Genomic DNA, 20,519 nt, shown 5'->3' on the forward strand with positions numbered 1-20,519 from the left:
CCCCCTTGTCAGCATTACGAACAATACAGTTGTTGCCACGTCCCAGTTTTTCCACCAGATTGTAATCCTTAGACTGTTGAGTGAATGGCTTTTTCTTTGCATTTAATGTTTTACACACATTTTTAACTTCATTAACTACTAACTCATTAAATATATCCACAGAGTCTTTAGCTGTCATGGGAGTAAACTTGGAAGTCGATTTGAAATCGGTCAGTGTCTCGATGTTTGTATCAATTCCTTCTTTCTGAGCTAATATGCTGGCAACATTTAGAATTCCATCAGTTTGTTCACTTTGATCATTCGAATGTTCAAGTTGGTATAATTCTAGCATCAAATTCATATCATCTATACCCAAATTGTCATTTTGAACATGTACAGCCAAATGTGCCGGTGTAAATGATTTCTTGGGTGCCACCGCAAAGAACTTCTTGAGTTTTAAGGACCTGACAAATTTAAATAAATCCACTCTCATTGTTACATAGTCCATATCAATTTTAGGGCAAAAGGAAAGACCCAGTTTTAGTATGTTCTTTTCTTTACCAGAAAGCACGATGTCCGTAAGATTGACAATCGTTGTCTCGCTGCTTTTATCTACTTGTTGGTTTTGGGCTTGGACTTTTCTCCGCTGTTTGCAGAGCTTTGCACCTCTTCCTCCTCTGCCTCTTGCTCTTTGGATTCTAACTTAAAATGTTCACGGAGAGTTGTAGTTGCCTGGCGTGTGCAAAGCGAGCAGAAACCTGACCAATATATCTTCCCATTTAGAGAGATAGGTGTACCTCATTTAAGTAACTAATAGGTGCAATTTACTTAGGGGTGCTCTCGAGTTACAATATCTATGTTAGGCGTATTAAAATTTGGGGCTAATAAGATATCAAGCATGTAGCACAACCCTGCCATGTGCACCAGTCATCTGCTTGCTGTACGTGTAGGTTCTGCTCTTGTAAGCGTTAACAGCAGCATTAACATTTAGACAAGGTAACTGCACATCTTAATGACATCAATCTTTGCTCTGGATGCTTTCTCATTATGTCATGTATAATAGATCGAAAAACAAGTGTGTCTATTCATGCATGAAATACTGGTGTGTGGAACAGTCAAATTCTTTATCATCTAGTTTGAACGCGCATGCATATATCAAAAACAATTACTCCACTTTAGTAACAGTTTTAGTTCAAAGAAAGATTAATGGCAGGCCTAAAATCATCAGGGGCATAGCACAGAGACTCACAGAGTAGTTGGCTCCATCCCATCTTGGTGCTCCACTTAAGAGATGCCAAACCGACAAGCCACTAACACTAAAATTGAGGACCAAAATAGTTGGCAGCATGCCTGAACTACCTGTTCATTAAAGCTGAGTCCTGGGGGCTGTATACGTCTGACTGAACAGCTAAGGTGGAGTGACCTTCAGGACTGTTGTAGCATTTCATACTTGCAGGGCGGGTAGGGTGTTACATAATTAGCATTTTGTCACTGGCCACAATTGCACAATTAACCAATGGTTACGGGGACATTAAAGTTAGGCTCACATTTCACTTGTACAAAACTTAAAGAAATTCAGCAGTTATAGTCCCTTGAGCTAACTATAAATTTCGCCCCCACAATACACTGCTTATGACCTCACATATTACATCACTCATGACGTGGTCAGTGAACTCACTGATGACATCACTGATGACATCACTGATGACATCATCCATTGACTGTGTGTTTCTTTAAAGTTTAAAAATGTTTTATATATATGCAAAGGTGTATTGAAGAATGAGTGGGTGTATAAGTGTCTGGATGGAGGACTTAGTAGGTGCGTGACTGACTGTATAAGTGAGTGATTAAATGTGTCTTACTGAATGCATGGGTTAGTGACTAAACTGTGTGAATGTCTGTATCAGTCTGTCTGTTGTTGTGTAAGCTGCTGCATGGGTTGGTCAGTAGCTACATGAGTGTCCATATGGGTTATTGATTCGTTGCCTGAGTATTTGTATGGGAGACTGAGTGTTTGTGTGAGTGGGTGGGAGGTGTGTGACTGTGCATAGATGTGTGATTGGTTGATTCACTGGGTGTATGGGTTCAAGAGTGCATGTGGAAACAGATGTATGGGTGGGGGAGTGTGTGTATGGGTGTGTTGGTGAGTGAATGGATGCCTCAGTGGTACATGTCCAAGTAACTACATATGTAAAAGGCAGTGTATGTGAGAGTTGTATTATATAAATGACTATAAGTGAGAGTCAGTGATTGTGAGAGTGGCTGTATGGATGAGTGTGTATATATAAGAGAGCAAGTGTGCGTTAGTATCTGTATGAATAAGTGAGGTGGTGTGTGTGTAACTGTATAGGTGAGTAGATGGGAGTGTGATTGATTCTTTGCATGACTGACTAGGTGTGTGAGTAACTCCATGGATGAGTGGCGGTGTGTGAGTGTCTTTATAGGTGTATGAGTGCATATGATAGTGTTGTATTGATGAGTGACTGCATGTATGAGTGATTGTATGGGTGAATGAGTAGATGTGTGTGCAGACCTAGGAATCAGTGAGTGCGTATGTAGTAACTGGTATTGATGTGTCGATGGTTTCGAAAATGGTAGTCTGTATTTTACAGTGTGTGTATCAAAGGTTATATTAGAGTGTGAGGAGGTGCATCAGATTTTCACGTGGATGATGTCATCAGTGATCATTTAAGAATGCGCGAATGGGGGAACCTTGGAGATTTTTTACGCACTAGAGAGAGTCCTCTCGCCTATACTAATTGGGGTCCAAGAGCTCAATCAGATCAAGCAAGCCATGAAGAATTTGGCAAAGGTTCCGGAGGTTCCCAGTCACTTATGTCAAATATGTAACGGGATGCCAAAAAGTGGTACTAAATTTGTGGACGGGGAAACAAAAGAAATTAATGAGGGCTCTAAAAGTGTCCCGCTAAGAGGTAGTACAATTGTAAGTTTGCCCTCAGTTAAACATCCTGAGAGTGCACAGCATACCAGCCAAGGGGGAAAATGAAATTTAAAAGTATCCCCAGCAACTCCCCCATTACGAGTCTACCCTATTTTTGAACAAAGTAACCCAAATAATCCAAGCTTACAGTTAATCAAAGAACTAACAAATACGTCAGATATTGTAACCTTAGGGTAGGCGCCAGTATTGAGTGAAAATAACATCAGAATTGGGCGAAGGGGTAAGAAGAAGAATAGGATTAGACGTATCCCTAAACGGAAATAGAAAAAATTGCTGTTCCCTCCAGTAGGCGAGGAATTAAATAGTACAAAATCTCCTCCAAGTAGAAAGGACACAGGGACTTTGGGGCAACTCAAATCGAACGCGGGTCAAAAAACTGGGCAAGATAATGATAACCAGTCGATCTGTTCGAACTTGGTGCTGACTCACCCACAGTGCCAAGAGGGCCAGGAAGAAAATGGGATAATTCATGAGATAAGTAGAGACCCCATATCAGGAAATGTAACGGAAAACTTACAGGAGCCTGCAATAGATCAATATTCAGCCACCGGAGGTGCCCCTCACCATCCTCGTGGACGGAATTCTGTCCCAGCACGGTCTGATTCCAGCCAGGGGACAGTTGGGGTGGGGAACTTGTTCACAGTTTTTAACAATAATAGGGACATGTTAGAGAAAGATCCGCTCCTAGACCAATAAGGAATACAGGGCCAGGAGACTGGTAGGTGAGCAGGACCTTGTTTTTCGTCTCCCTGTTTGAAATGTAACCAATGTTATTTAATAGAAGTGCCCTCCTACAGTTGTTAACAGAAATAAAGGACTTGGGTCCAATAACAAGTAAAGATCTTGAGTTGGTCTATTTAGACTGGAGGAGCACTCTCCCAAGTACTAGAGTTACATTCTCGTCAGGGGTAGTTTCATCATTGGTTATAGCTAATGCAAACTGCTTTAGAAAAAGAGGTATAGATGTGATCCCTAGTGTACCGAATAAATAGTTGCACTACCCACACTGGGTGTGAATAGGCTTCTGAAGTTTGTATCCTTTAGTTTATAGAGTTTAAGTGGTTTAATGCTTCTTTTAATATGGTTTCTGGGCCGTTCCAAATGACGAATATGTCGTCAATGTATCTCAAGAATAATTTGCTATATGTATTCCAAGGACTCTTAGTTAGGATGTGGTCTTGTTCGAATTTTTCCATGAACAAATTCGCGTACGCCGGTGCGGCGCAATTGCTCATGGAAGTGCCTGTTGCTTGTAAATACCATTGAGTTTTCCAAGTAAAATAGCTTTGAAACAAGGTGAAGTGTAGTAGTTCCATTAGAAAAACTTGCATTTCTAAGTTTATCTGTGAGTTTAATAATGCTTTTTCAACAGCTTCAATGCCTAATCCGTGCGGTATTGAGGTATATAATGACTTCACATCTATGGAGCACATGAATATTGTTTCATTTTAGTCTATGGTGATGTTTTGAAGTTTGTTTAGAAAATCTGTTGTGTCCTTCACAAATGTTTGCATTTTGAAAACCAAAGGTTGCAGGTAACGGTCTAAAAATTGTCCGATTGGTTCATGCAGGCTTCCTTTTGTAGATACTATTGGTCTGAACGGCGGGTGGTTCAAGTCCTTGTGTATTTTAGGAACCATGTAGATGGTGGGGCTTTTAGGATGTTCTTTAATGAGGAATCGTTTGGTTCTGTCATTGATTACTCCATTCTCGAAAGCTTGGTTGATAAGCGTTTTCAGCATGGTTTGGAAATTTTCAGTGGGATTGAGATCCAGTTTGATGTAAGTGGTTTCATCTAATAGGTGTTTAGAAACTTCTATTTCATATTTATCTTTGTTGAGTATAACCAGGGCTCCTCCTTTCTCCGCCTTTTGGCATATAATGTTGGTGTTATTTACGATGCTTTTGATGATGCCTAATTCTTTTTACGTAAAATTGGGTTTTTTCTTGTTGCGCGTGAGGTTGAGTTTTGACAAGTCATTTTTTACTAGGTTTTCAAAAATGTCCATTGTCTAGTGGCTGATAGGTGCCATGTATGTACTTGGAGGTGATAGTCCTTTTAATTGGTCTGGGTCTGTAGGAATCTGTGGTATGACTACGTTTTGGAAATAATGGTGTAAGCGTAATTTTCGCATCAGTTTGAAGAAACTTACTTCGAGTTCTCAATGGTTGGTATTAGTGGTGTAAACATATGACGTACCTGTTTGTATTGTACGCAGTTCAACTTTGCTGAACTGTTGATCTGATATGCTAATAACGAGGCTCACGTTATGGTTTGTTTCTTGTTCTTGTCCTTCTTGCCACTTGTGGTGCTCCTTGTGTTCAGAGTTTCTTTTTCTTTTACTCCTCCTGGGTCGCCTTTTTGTGGTTGGCCTACTTCTAAAAAGGGTTGTCCTGATGTTTGTGCTTGTGTCGCCGTCTGTGTGGGAATCTGGGTCGGTTCAGTTGTGGGTGGTGTGTTAGATCTGGGTGGTCTTTGCATGGTGTCATTGTCTGTGGATGATGTATCAGTGTTTTGTGAATATGTTTTGTTTTGTCTTCGTCTAGCGTAGACTTCTGCCCAGCTGTAGACTTCTCCTAATTTATAGTCTACCATGTCACGGCGAAACTTGTGTATTTTTCTTTCATTGATTTCTTGAGAGTGTTTGGTAATTTGTACCCCCATATCGAGTCCCGTTAGAAAGCTTAGGAACGATTCATCAGATGCAAGGGTATGGGTTCTCTAACAATAGGGGTGCAACAATTCCCATAAACCTTAAAGACATTGAAATAACAGTAGGGAAAGGCTTAGGAAACAGAGAAATTAACATTTTAGGCCCCGAAGCACAAAGACCTAGTAGTTCCAATGTGGAGGATGAGGTAGCAAAGTGGAGCTGGGTTGCAGGTACCCTGAATGGGTAAAAAATATTTTCCACAAAGCCCAAAGTGCGGGGGTAGCCAATTTGGAAACATCCTACCCTGAAATTTGGCGGGAGTAGGAAAAACGAGTTGTAAGCTTAAATCACTATTAGAATTTGACCCCAAAATAATTTGCCTCCAGGAAACGTGGATGGGGGAGGAGTTTCAGTTTGAGAATTTCTATGTGTATTGTTGTACAGCAAATAAATCCATAAAAGGGCACGCAAGTGGAGGTTTAGCTATTTTACTTAGCTGTGACATAAGATGGGATCCTGTGATCTATAAGCACCCCTCAAAATGCTGTATCGGAGTAAAGTTGAGGATGGGTGAAGATAACTTGGGGCAAGCAATTTCTTTTTTATTGGTAAATGCCTATATTCCTCCAGGGAGAGCGTCAAACGTATTGGTCGACTCAATCTGTACTTTTGTGCAAAGGTTAATTAACAATGAAGAATGCTCACGTATAATGATGGTGGGTGACTTTAATGCTAAATTATCCAATAGTGCAGTTATGTCCTTTTCTAACCCGGAACTAGAGCAGGTATGGGCCATCCCAGATTCTGTACTGCCGGTCCATCTAAGGTCAGATAAACGAGGCTTGTTACTTTTGCAATATTTTAGAAGTTTAGACCTTGTAACGTTAAATGGTAGATTCCCGGAGGACTCCCCCGCCGCTTATACCTTCCGGGGTGTATTGGTCACTCCTTAATTGACTACATGGCAGTGTCTCTTCAACTATTTAATACATGTACACAATTTAAGGTATCTGCCACAAATATGAGTGACCATAGTATTTTAGCTGTAAAAATGGAAATAGAAATTGAGAAGCCTGAACTTTGGAATCAGAGGGATGAAAAGGTCTCATATAATCGTAATAACGGGCGTACTTGCTGGTCAAATAATTTGCTTCCAAATTTTAAAAGGGTCTTTGAAAACTATTGCCTTTATTTCCAGCCAAGAAACCCCGGTTCAGAGGTTCGAAAGAGTCCTGGCTACAATTAGAACTTTTGAAAGAAAGAAGCAAGTCATTAGTTCTACTCCATTAGTAATAATATCATGGGAAATTAAAAAACTGAATCGGGAAATTAATGGTTTAACCATTTAGGAAGCCCACAATACAAAGGCAGAGAGAAATAAGTAGACTGAGGCAGTTACGAAAAAGGAAAATAACATTGGATCGTAGGAAGGCTGAAGATGCAAAGTGGTTAGACTTCGAGAGGTGGCTCTTTCAGGGGACACCGGGAAATATTGGGTACTGATAGCAACATTTTGTGACGGGAGAGAGAAGTCAAAACCTATTTTAATCCCAGAAGTAGAATGGTCCATGTATATTTCCCAGCTTTATGCCTCAAATCTCGCAGATGGACAGAACCAAGAGGTTAGCATTATACCGACTGCAGGGAGTGACTATGGTGCACCATCATGTATGGAGATTGAGGGTTACATTAAAGGGGCAAGATATTCCTTGCGCAATAGGCCCAGATGATACACCAATAGCCATAATAAAACAGGATTGTGAAGAGTGGGCATCCGTTGTTCGTCCATTGTTATATTTATGGTGATATTCCACAATCCTGGAAGGGAAGTATTCTAGTTCCACTATATAAAAAGGTCCAAAAAATTCCCCTGTCAGTTTTAGACAGATTTCTCTCCTGGATGCAACCGGGAAACTGTTTGCAAAGAGTATTCTCACTCATCTTCAAGAGTGGGCATACGGAAATAATGTTATCCCTTTGGAACAAACAGGATTTCGTAAGAATAGTGGCACCCTGGATAATATCACCATTTTGCAAACTTTAACTGAAAAATATCCAGTAGGTAGGAGTGTGCCGGTATATTCGGCTTTTATAGATTTCTCCACAACATTCGACAGGGTAGACCGGGGGAAGCTGTGGAGGAAATTGGTCACCATGGGGATACCAGGGAATCTTTTACGATTAATAATTGCTCTCCACTCCTCCACTCGGACTCAGGTTTTATTGAGGGGAACACAAGGCCTCTCGAGGAAAATAGTAACCAACAATGGGCTGAAGCAGGGGTGCCTTTTGGCCCCTTTACTTTTTTCCATTTATATTAATGATTTGCTAAGAGGAGTGGGGCTTAGTAAAGGGGATCCCCCTAAATTAGGAAACTTAGAGCTGAGTTGTCTGCTATATGCAGATGACGCCATAATAATGAATTTAATCCCAATTGGACTACAAAGACGTCTTGTTGAGCTAATTAGGTACACAGAAGAGTATTATCTAAAAATAAATATTTTAAAGAGTAAAGTCATGATTTTTAGTTATCAAGGATGTAAGGTCAGAAAAAACTTGAATTGGTTCTTGGGAAAGGAGAAATTGGAAGTAGTAAATGTTTTCCCTTATTTAGGAAAAATATTTACAAATAGGTGCTCTGCTAATAGTCATATGAACCATTGCAAAGGCAAAGCAATCTCACAAGCCTCTGCAATTAACCGTCTATACACACACTGTGGGAAAAGACATTTCTCACACATTATATTGGTCTATAAAAAAAAGATTCCACCAACTCTGAGCTACGCCAGTGAAACAATAGATGCACAAGAGTGGGACAAATTCGAGAAAGTGAAAGGGCAAATCTGGCGCCAAATATGCAATTCGAATCGTGCGGCACCTATTGCAGCGCTTAGGCTCGAATTTGGTCTACTTTCCACTTATGTGCTATCAATGGCCGCATGCTTAAGATGGTGCAATGCATTGTTAAATAGCTCTGAGAACCTGTTACGGGTAGCACTGTGCAGAGAAATATTTGTAAATATAAAAGAAAAAAGCACTATTTTTAGGAATAATTTAAAAGCATTAACAATGTTTGGTTTAGATAAGGATGGGGCGACGGTTCTCTGCAAAAGGGCTTTGAAAATTATAATTAAGAAAACAATCTACGGGGTTTCCCGTGAAAGAGATATTAAAATGTGCTCAGAGAATAGAAATACTGATTGTATTGTGGGTAGCAGTATTGTCAAAAAAAACCAAACTTATGTTTTATGGAATCTTAAACATGGAGTGCGTAGGGTGATTCTGCTACTGAGATTGAATTTACTCCCCCTAAGAATCGTAACAGGAGCCTGGGAGGGTATTGCTAGACACAAAAAGTATTGTCATCTATGTAATTCCTGTATACAAGACCTGAATCATGTTTTATTTGTTTGTCCCGCATTACAATCAACACGTCGTAGATATCTAAGGAATTGTTTTTTAAAGTATAATATTACTACAGCAGAAGAGGCTCGAAATTGTCTGCTGTCCCTCCATCTGAACTCATGTGTTTTAAAATGTTTAGTTTTTTAAAACAATTTTTAAATATATATTAATGTCGTAAGGATCCTCCTAATATGTATGCTCTGAGCACTTGCACTCTTTTGACACTTAGATTTTTAAGGTTGATTATTTTGTTTACAATTAAGTATGTGCACTCTTACAAACTTTTTCTGCTGCTACTTACTCATTTTCTAGGATCTCAAGCACCTTACTAAATCCTTGTTTGCTGCTAAACTATTGTGTACTTTATGATGTTTTTATTATGTATGCACTGAGCACTTGCACTTTCTTGATCCTTCGGTCTCTAAGGCCGACTTACTATATTTACAATTAAGTATGTGCGCTATTATAAACTTTTTCTGCTGCTAGTTACTTATTTCTAGGATCTTAAGCACCTTACTAAATCCTTGTTTTGCTGCTAAATTATTGTGTACCTTACAATCTTCTTAATATGTATGCACTAAGCACCTGCACTTTCTTGATTCTTTGGTCTTCAGGCCGATTTACTATGTTTGTAATCTAGCATGTGCACTCAAGCACCTTACTAAATCCTTGTTTTGCTGCTAAACTATCGTGTACTTCATGCTAAAAAAAAAAAAAAGGCGAGCTTTGCACAGTCATTATGCTGATGGTTATACAGTACAGTTTAGTGAATAGACACATTATTTTTTATTTCATTGTTATTTCGTTCCATATCGAGTACTGCATAGCGAATTTTAAAAATCTGTATTTTATATTAAGTTTTCATTAGGAATGTTTTATGATAGTATTAGATTACAGGCCTGTATAAGTTTGTAAGAATTTATGTATGGCAATCTGACTACTCATGGTTTATTCCTTCTGGCACTGAAAAATGTCTAGAATGGCTGCTTCTGATTTGCTCATTAGTGTTTTTAGATGAAATGACAAGATGAATTTAGATTGGCAATTTTATGGAATGTATTGTGTTTTAAAGATGTATTTTTATGTGGAATTCTTCGGAATTCCGAATCATAATGAATAAAAATTGAATTGAAAAAATTTGAGATGTCATCAGTGATGTCACTGACCATGTCATGAATGATATAATATGTGACGTCATCAGCAGTGCATTGCGGGGGCGCGAGTTATAGTTAGCTGAACTAACAATAACGTCAGAATTTTGTACGAGTGAAATGTCCAACTACCTATAACGTTAAAGAAACCTATGGTTTTTTTCAGTGGATTTCCAAGGTTTTTTAAATACTAATTTCTAACCATAACGTGCCTGAAACCTATGTTTTTTTTCAGTGAATTTCAAAGGTTTTTTAAATGCTAATTTCTAACTATAACATTCCAAAGGGGCATGGCCTCGGACCACCTCTTTGCAAGAGAGCCATGTGGTGCTTACTGGAGGTACCTGGTGGGCAAGTTGGCCCCCAGGGGCCCTCAGGATTGAAGGGGAATTAATTCCCAAACTTACAACGTGCCAGGGAGCGATTGCACAGGGTTGCAGGGAGGGGACAGGGCCTCCAGTGACTTGCCGGTTCCTGTTTTTTTTTTTTTATTAATTCAATGTTATGGGAGGAGGGCTGCGTGTACCCCCTTCCCTGGGCCACTTCTGGCCCCGCAGACTCCATCCCCCGGGGCCTGGCAGCCTTTTAAAAAAGAAAAAGAAAATCGGGATGGGGACTGCGTGGCCCCCCTCCAGAGGCCAATTATAGCCCCGGTGACCCCATCCCCCATAACCTGGCCACTACGTTGGGGACTGTGGGGGGAGCCCCAATGCCCCCACCGTCCCGCCGGCTCTCCACCTCCTGCGGGAGCCGGCATTGCTTTTCCACACAGGGAGCTGTTAACATGCAGCTCCCCTTGAGGAAAAACAATCTGCTTTGGATTTTGGAAGCAAGAGCAGGAAATCTGCTCTTGCTTCCAAAATCCAAAGCAGTGTTTGCTATGATAGGACGGGAGCCACACGGCTTCCGTCCTGCCATAGGAAACAGCAATGTCCCGGGGTGGGCACCCCAGAACACTGCAGGAGCCAGCCCTGGGGGGTGGCGGTCCCCAGGGCCATCAAGGGCTCCTAGAAGGGGGGGCCACATGGCCCCCCTCCCAACGTTTAAAGCCCCAGGGAGGTGGTTGTCCCTGATGCCTGGGGGTCCGTTATGGACCACTGCATTTGAAATCAGAGTGCACCGGGGAGGTGGTGGTCCCCGGGGCAGTGTGGGGGGGTTCAGGCCCCCCACACTAATTATTAGTTATTAATTGTTGTTTTAATTATTACTTACAGCTCCGGGGAGGTGGCAGTCCCCGGGGCATGGGTGGCCCGCGAGGTCCCCCGCCCTTAATTAATAAAGCCCCGGGGAGGTGGTCCCCGGGGCTGCGGGGGGCCACATGCCCCTGCATTGGGTTTAATAAACCCCGGGGAGTTGGCGGTCCCTGGGGCTGCAGGGGCCCCTACGGCCCCCCGCAATTTCTTTTACGCATGCCCCCGGGACCTGGCCCACCAGGGGGCTCAATAATAACGAAACGCAAAGCCAGCGCTTCATTTTTTCAGTTTTATCAGCAGGATTCGCGCACCCAGCGCAAATTCTGCTGTTTAAAAAAAAGAAAATGCTTTTTGGGGCCCTGGGGGTCCTTGTGGGACCCCTGAGTAGGCATAGGGGGTCAGGGTGTTTCTACCCTGCCCCCTTTTCTTGTTTTTAAACATTTTTTTCACTGTTTTTTTGTGACTTAGTTCTACCGAGTCACAAGATGGCTGCCAACAGGAGTGTTGGCATCCAATCACAGTGAAGCTCGTGCTCGGGAGGGTTTGCGAACCCACCGCTGCTCTTGATATCGACACTTTTTCTTTTTCAAATTTATATGTATAGCTTTGTCTAAAGTCTCCTATGGAAAATAACATGGGGAAAACGTGTTTAGGGACCCCCCTTTTTCTTTCGAGCTGCAAAATCTGACGCGTTTCGGGCGGGTGCCCTTCCTCACAGATTGTTGGTTATCGGCCATGACTCTTTTTTTGAATACATACACTGTGCAAACATCACACATGATACTAAACATAGACAACATACTATTTGCCACTTTTTTGCATTTTCCAAAGGGTGAGTCTTTCTTCTACCTAGTCAAATGTCATCTGACATTTGATATTAAAGAGATTTTCTGTTTACGTTTTTTTTGGAGGAAATATGTGTACTTTTTATCGGCATCAATGTAATATTTTCCTATAATTAAACATCAGTTTTTTGACCATCAATCATAACGATATTTTCATAATGTTAAATCTATGTTCCTTTCCCACTATTTTGTGAGAAACCTAAAACCATTTCATATACATATTTATAGCCAGTATTTATGACCATGTGCAAAAATCGCTTTATTTTAGTGTATATATATATATATATATATATAAATATATATATATATATATATAAAAATATATTTATTTTTGTATTTTATTTGGGTAATCTTTTTATTTATTTTGATATCCTTTCCAAATCCTCTTTAAATATATTGTTTATTTGTTGCATAAAAAATACAAGCAGACTCTTAGCAAGCCCAAAGGAGTGTCAAATTCTCACTTTATGAACAAGTATTTATTTTCTATATTTTGTTTAGCATAGTAATAGTTAATAAGCTGTTGCTGGCTGGCTGCAAACACACAAGGGTTTTTATAAATGTAAAACCTGCAAGGCATGTCAGCATGGTGAGAACAGAACCAGTTACATCACACCTTTCAGTTCCAAAGAACACAGGATCACAAAACTATTAACCTGTAAAACTGATCATGCAGTCTATATTCTCTCGTGCCTTTGTGATCTGAAGTACATTGGCAGCACAAAATTATAGGTACATAAGCGTGTGCTGCAGCACTTAAGGGCAATCAATAACCAGGATAACACATATCCGGTTGCTAGACATTTTAAAGATTGCCATCAGTCAAACAGTATGGGTCTAAGGTACTTTGTTATTGACGCTGTCCCTCCAAGTAGAAGAGAAGGGAATAGAGAGTGTACCTTGAGAAAGGATATATTATAAAGATTGACACAAAGCAACCGAAGGGCCTCAACATGTTTGAAGATTTATGCACATGCTTATGAATACAATTGCAATCAATTCAGTAGTTTTAGCAATTTTAGGAGGTATTATAATGGTTTTGTCTTATATTTAATTCCAATATTTAATATTTAATATTTAACATTCAAGGGGAATTCTGTATCAATTTATTTATCGATACAACAGATACGATCTTATTGAATGTTTTTACAATGGATGATGTAATTATTTATTTATTTATGCATCTATTTAAATATTTATATTGTATTTTTATTGGATACTATCATTCTCTAAAACAACCTAAATCTGTTATTGCTTTGCCATTTCACTGCTGCTTCTTTATATGCTTTTAATATGCTTCTTAAATGTTCTATACAAGGATATTTTATACAGTGGTATTTGAGGTATTTTATATCTTCCATACACCTAGTACAATTGGCACACACAATTCGAGGCAACAACCTATCTTTTGCATATTGAATACTAGGGATTTAGCCCAGAACAGTGCCACCTATCAAATCTGCATTGTTTACACATTTCAAGCATAGTTTGCACATATTGCACATGTCGGTCATATTTCCTCGGGTCCAATTCATAATGAGGCAAGTACAAAATGATGGCAACAAGAAACAGCTTAACCAACAATTTTTGCCTCTTACCCCGGCTGATCCATTGGGATCTTTCAAAACGTGAAAATGTAAATACAATAGAAACAAAAGATATGAGGGAGGAGCAACAATATGCTGCCAAAGCAGTAATCAGGCGTGGTTTCAATAAGCTACTAACAGCCACCACACAATTTTATATCAAAGATACCCAGCCATTAGTAGCCACACTGAGTTGATATAAGAAACATGTTTTGAACTCAGCACTTTAACCCCTTGCATGCCCTTGACGGAACCATTCCGTCATGAGCCACGGGCGCCGTGTGCTCATGACGGAGTGGTTCCGTCATGCTGCGGCCGTTGGCGGCCGCTCCTCCCACGCGCCGCTAATTCCCCTCCTGTGCGGGCGATTAGCGCAGTGGGTGGAGTCATGACGGAACCATGCCGTCATGAGCACAGCTCACCCGTGACTCATGATGGCGTGGTTCCATCATGAGCATAGCGGTGCCGCAAACCCCCCAAACCCCCCCAGCGCTGCGGCGGAATTCGCGCCGCAGCGAAGGGGTTAAACTTAAGAGCACTAGTAACCAGCACATGTTATGAGCACATACCACTTAACGCACGAACGGTAAAAGAAAGACAGCAATTAGGGACACTAGCAAGTACATAATTTGATCTACTTATTTATTTATTTACTCAAGAACTCCAGATGTCAAATTCATTTATACATCTATTATACAATATAGAACATGAACAATATTGGAAGTTTTGAGTTTCGCAATGATGTGGTACGAAGACAATTAAACTTAAACATGCAATCAGCAATATAACGGTGACAAATTTAATTGTTGTATGTATGTATAAGATAAATCATCAAGATGATAGATTAGCCATTAAGGATTTAAATATGTGTAAACTTTGGTTGATGATCGTATATGATTAATTCGTCACCACACTGTTGCAAGATATTTCCTATATGTCTATCTGCTGTTTTACTCACGTGGTATTTCACAATAGGCACTTGTCATTTTAAAAATGAAGGGTTACTTTACTACTGCATCATGTGATCAAGGCTCATCCAAGTCGAAACGCGTCATGCCGAACGAGCAATAAAGGAACTTTTGCACAATTCTGTGGTCCGTCTCCGTCTGTGGTACAGCTACAGCTATTTAAGTGACGGAGTTATTGTATATATATAGCTTCGGCTGAAACGTGTTGTGTGGATTAAACTTGGAAACATCCATTCCGTACTCTGCCTATTCTTCCCGAGACCGTACCTCATTGAATTGTGGTTTTGGATACTATTAACCGGCATGCTCCGCCAGCATGTACGCCACCCTCCCCGGGTCCCAGCATCCCAGAAGGAGTAATTTGTGTTTTTGGACTTTCAGTGAGGGATGCACTGGATCAGCTAAACGTCTGGAGAAGGAACGTTAACTACTCTGCATCCAGGGAGTTAGACACACACGGAGGTAAGCCTAATTGACTACTGTACGCCCCTTGGGGGAGTGTCACGGGTACGCATTGGTGGATGCGTGGCGTTGATTTTCAGTCCCCGGAGCAGCGGCGGGAGTTTGTGGGTACTGCCAAGTGTTTGCGTATGTTCTCGCTTTGCCCGTGTTTGGTTGGGCGGCTGCTGTGTGATTAAGCACGGACTCTCTTCCGATTTGACTTTTAGCAGCCGGCGTTCCTTGATCTCCCTCACCCTCTGTACTTTGCCGTACGCTCCTAGCACAGCACGTAATCAGAAGAGAATATTACCGTTTGTACTCGGCTGAGCGTTAGTAGCTTGGGTGCCTGTAGTGATTCCTACTTTAGATCTTTAAGGCTATTGCGAGACATTTGGCAGAGGGAACTTCTCATTAATGGAAAGGGGAAGATAGGCTCAGAGTACAGCTACAGTTAGTCCAAGCTTCAGCAAATAATGGACGAAGAAGCAGAGAGAAGAGCAGCTGCTCTGACACTTTTCAGCAGAAAACCATGTGGTACTAACAGATCCAATACAGTTAAAATGGACCCTAAAACTCAATCCCTGGAGGACAAAGTTAAGAAATTGGAGAAGCTGAAACGTACAGAAATATGCAATTGGTGGGAGGCTATCTCACAACAAAACTATGTCGATCAGGCAATGGCACCCTGGGGCCTTAAAATTGTCATCACCCCCACGTATGAAGCACCCAACCCTAAGATGTTAGAGGAATGTGTGAGCACTCTGCATTGAGTTCTAAGAAAATGATGGAAATCTTGATCAAGTATGCTTGGCAAGACAGAGAAGAAATTTTGAAATGTATCAAAGAAATTACGAAAGAGTTATCTCAAATAATGGATGGTGAAACAACGAATAAACTCCTCGATCCGATGAAAGAGTGTCTCAGTAAATATGAAGATGAAATTAAGGCAAGGAAGCAGAGAAAAATGAATCGTGACTATGCAGATTACGAGTGTGGCAGAATATTGACTTTCAGCAAAAAATAAGATCACCTATACAAGGTCCAAAGTATAACACCGATTGTGGACAATATTGTCAACACTGTGATGGATAACTCAATTTTAAGTGATACTGAATCGGACGTATCTGGAGGCAGTACATCAGGAGAAGAACGTAACCCACGTCAGATTAATTTTTTAGACGAGTTTCTGGTCCTACAGAAAGACCGACACACTGTGAGGGACAATCCACCATCACGAGCGAGGGGACGAGGAAGGGGGAGAGGCAGAGGACAAGGAAACGTCGCAACAGAAAAAAGACACTTAGACAACGCTGGCAATACAGAGAGGGGAAGGAGCGCAAGGGGAAATCGCAAAACTCGCTCCAACAAGAACTACTGATGGATGTAGACACGGCAAATAGAACTGTTATCAATTTGTCCAAGAGACTGATGAGCGATGTGGAAAAAAGAACCCTTTGTCTTGGGGTTTCCTTCTGTCCATCGTCCACTTTTAATTATACTGATACGAGAATTGATTTATTTAAGTTTGTGAGAAAACTTAAATTAAAAAAATGGCACAAATTGAAAAGACTGGGTCAAAACCAGAGTAGCAAGCATGCCACTAGCAGGAGAAACAGTGATCTCACAGTGGGGGACATTGATACCCTCATAAGCGTGGTGGAATTAGATCAAGAGTGCATGCCCAGGGAAGAATTGAGTAATACCACACAGATTCTAGAATGTATGGATTTAGATTTGGGGGCTTCGGTTAGGACTGAGTTTAGGGTTAAGTCGAAATTTGTACCCCTACTACCTCATCACAACATAGACACGTTCCATGAGTGTGCTACTAAGGCACTCATGAACCTTAGACATAAGAACTTGAGACAACCTCGCAACATTCAGGACAATCTCTCTCATATAAAAAGACAGGCTCTAAAATCTCTTAATGAAGACACCAATATTGTGATCCGCCCTGCCGATAAGGGGGGCAATATTGTCATTTTAGACAAAGATGCCTATATCAGAGAGGCCTTACGCCAACTTGATGACACCAGTTTTTACACACCTGTGACTTATGAGACGTACAATTTGAGCATTACGGTTATCTGGGATAAATTGATCATCTGGAGGGAGAAGGGCCTTCTTGAATGGGAGGAATTTCATTATCTAAAAAAAGATTATCCTAAACTGCCAATAATTTACTTACTGCCCAAATTACACAAAGACAGCACCAGACCTCTAGGACGTCCCATTGTATCCTCTATTGGGAGTGTTAGTGAACATATCTCTAAATATGCCGATCACTTTCTAAGGGATTTTGTGGTCAAATTGACGAGTTACCTTAGGGACACCAAAGATTTCCTAGGCAAGATTGATGACTTAGTTTGGAACCCTGAATACCTGTTTATTGTTGTGGATGTACAATCTTTGTACACAATAATAGACCATCAACAGGGTTTAGAAGCTTGTGAACATTTCCTGAAACAACGGTCCCTTAGATATCGAGAGCATAGCAGGATGATCATTGAAATGATTGATTCTTGTCTAAAAAATAAAATCTTTGCCTTCAGTGGCACCCTCTACAGGCAGATCAACAGTACTGCCATGGGTTCTTGCTTTGCTCCCAGTTTCGCAAATTTATTTAGGTTACTGGGAGCAAGAGATTTTCGAAAGCACCACCCTGACTGTGGACCTCCAGAAGGCCATCATGTGGCTACGCTACATTGATGACTTTTTCATCATTTGGAGTGGTACCAGGGATGATGCTGAGAAGTTCATTGACAAATTGAACACTAATAGATATAACATCCATCTTACGGGCAGTATTTATAACGTGAAAACAGATTACCTGGATGTACGTCTGGAAATTAAACATGGCAAGGTGTGTACGTCCCTTTTTCGTAAGGCCACGGCAGGGAACAGTGTCCTTCATGCCCTCAGCAGCCACCCAGAAGCACTCAAGTGAAGTATACCCTATGGAGAACTGCTGAGGACCAAAAGGAATTGTAACAACGTTGAAACCTACGCTATGGAAAGAGATAATATCATTGAGAGATTTCAAACCAAGGGTTATCCTAACTGGGTCCTCAAGAAAGCTAAAACTAGGGCAGAAGGGTTGACCATAGCCACACGCTCAGTGAGATAATGCCAGACACACCTGAAGATGAGAGTGACACCACACGTATGATTCTCACGTACAATTCCGAATCGCAAAAGGTTAAACGCATTTTTTCTAAACATTGGGACATCTTGAAAACAGATGGCGTTATGGGGAAAAGTGTAGCGGACAGACCCAACATCACCCATAGGCGTAATAGGAATATTAGTGATTTGGTTGGGAGGAACGATATTATACATTACCCCACCTTTAATGATCATGGCCTCATTGGATTTTATCCGTGTGGCCATTGTAAAGCATGCAGATACAGTAAGTACAAAGGAGTTTTGGAGTACAATGGCATAGTCAAAAAAATCACCCAGTTCTTGACATGTGGTACTAGCTTTGTCATCTATGCTATTGAATGTACGTGCAAGCTATGGTACATTGGGAGTACCACCTGTCCAGCTAAGAAAAGAGTCATGGAACATCTTAGAGCCATTGTAAATAACGACCCTAAATACCCAGTTGCACGACATTTCTTTGATCAACACTATTCTAGTGTTTCTGATCTAAGTTTTTTGATTTTGGAACATATTCCGAAAAACCCGAGGGGGGTGATAGAACTCTCACACTCAGACAACGGGAATCTCGGTATATTATAGATTTCCAAACCAAGAGGCCAGGAGGATTGAATTTGGAAGAAGAATTACCCATTAATTTGAGCGAAGGGTCCTGATGTCTCTTTGCCTTTTGACCATGTTTGAGAACTGCTGTAACGTGTTTAGATATTGTTTGAGGACTTTTCTTGTTACTGTTTTTATCAGAATTTCTATACAGATTTTCTGGAGTACTGTTAGTTTGCTGCTTCTTTGCTGTTTCTTTTACCATCTATGATGTGATGTAAACATATTTAGAAGTATTTGTGTTATTTAACAATAAGAATCTAATGCAAAGCATGGTTTTTAACTATTGGTGTTTTTCTGTTTATGTTTTTCTTAGAGGAGGAAACGAAGGGGCCCTATCATTTGCATTCACCGTCACGGGCAACCTACCCTTTTCATCCGAGTGGTTTTCACTTCCATCACATCTATCTTTATATATTTAATTCTCACTAACAGGTTTCTGGTAGGTGTATTTTGCAAATGATATTCTGACTTGGACTCAGACACGATCCTCATGTTATTATTTCTATTATCATTTTCTCATACATTTTTTTCCAGATGGGCTTATGTCAATTGATAACTGTGCATTAGCGTCCAACCGTATCTTAATTTTTACGACATTTCTGTGACAGTGTTTAGAGTGTGGCACCTTAGTACACTATCATTTTAGCTTACCAGTGCACTTGCGACTGTATGAGATGTATTGATTATAGGCATTGAGACTAAACCTTTGCTTTTGATTATATACCATCTTCATGACATTTAGGCTCACTGGTTAGCACTATGTACACAATTTGTATATTATATAACCTGACATGGACATTGTCGCGCTATGGCTATTTGGTCATTTATCTTTTATTCGCTGTTGAGTTGTGTTATTCTAACCTCATATTCATATTTAGATGAGTCATATACATTTTGTAAATGTGCTTCTTGAAGAAACAATGTGCAGCTTATGCCCAACAATGTTATACACTGTAGACTTTACACAGGACGTGTCTGAGACTGTTCCAAAATGGCTGCCAGTGACAGGACGATGTATTTATTGTCCGATGCTCACGTGTATACTTTCTAACAATGAATTTTCAGTACATGTTTAGGAGGGGACGCATTGTGCGATATAATGCTTTATTATGTTTTAATCTGCATAACATTACCTGCCCGTGAACCCTTCAAAGATGGCTGCCCGACTTGTGATGTTAGAACGTATTCACAGTCCTATGTCTATGTTTAATCATTAACTTTCAAAACTTTATCAGTACTGTGTTGCTGTGTTTTTCACACGTGATCAAGGCTTCGGCTGAAATGCATTGTGTGGATTAAACTTGGAAACATCCATTCTGTACTCTGCCTATTCTTACCGACAGCGTACCTCATTGAATTGCAGTTTTGGATATATATATATATGAATTCTTCAACACCTTAGGGCAATTTCAAATCAAGACAACACATACCCAGTGGCCAGACATTTCAGGGAGTCCCACCACAGTGATAGTCGTCTACTCAAATTCTATGTCATTGATGCCATAAATGCGAGCAGACGAGGTGGCAATAGAGAAGCGAAGCTCCGCAAGTTGGAATCCCAATACAT

This window comes from Triturus cristatus, chromosome 5_1, assembly GCF_964204655.1.
Source record: "Triturus cristatus chromosome 5_1, aTriCri1.1, whole genome shotgun sequence".
In the NCBI taxonomy this organism is placed as follows: Eukaryota; Metazoa; Chordata; class Amphibia; order Caudata; family Salamandridae; genus Triturus; species Triturus cristatus.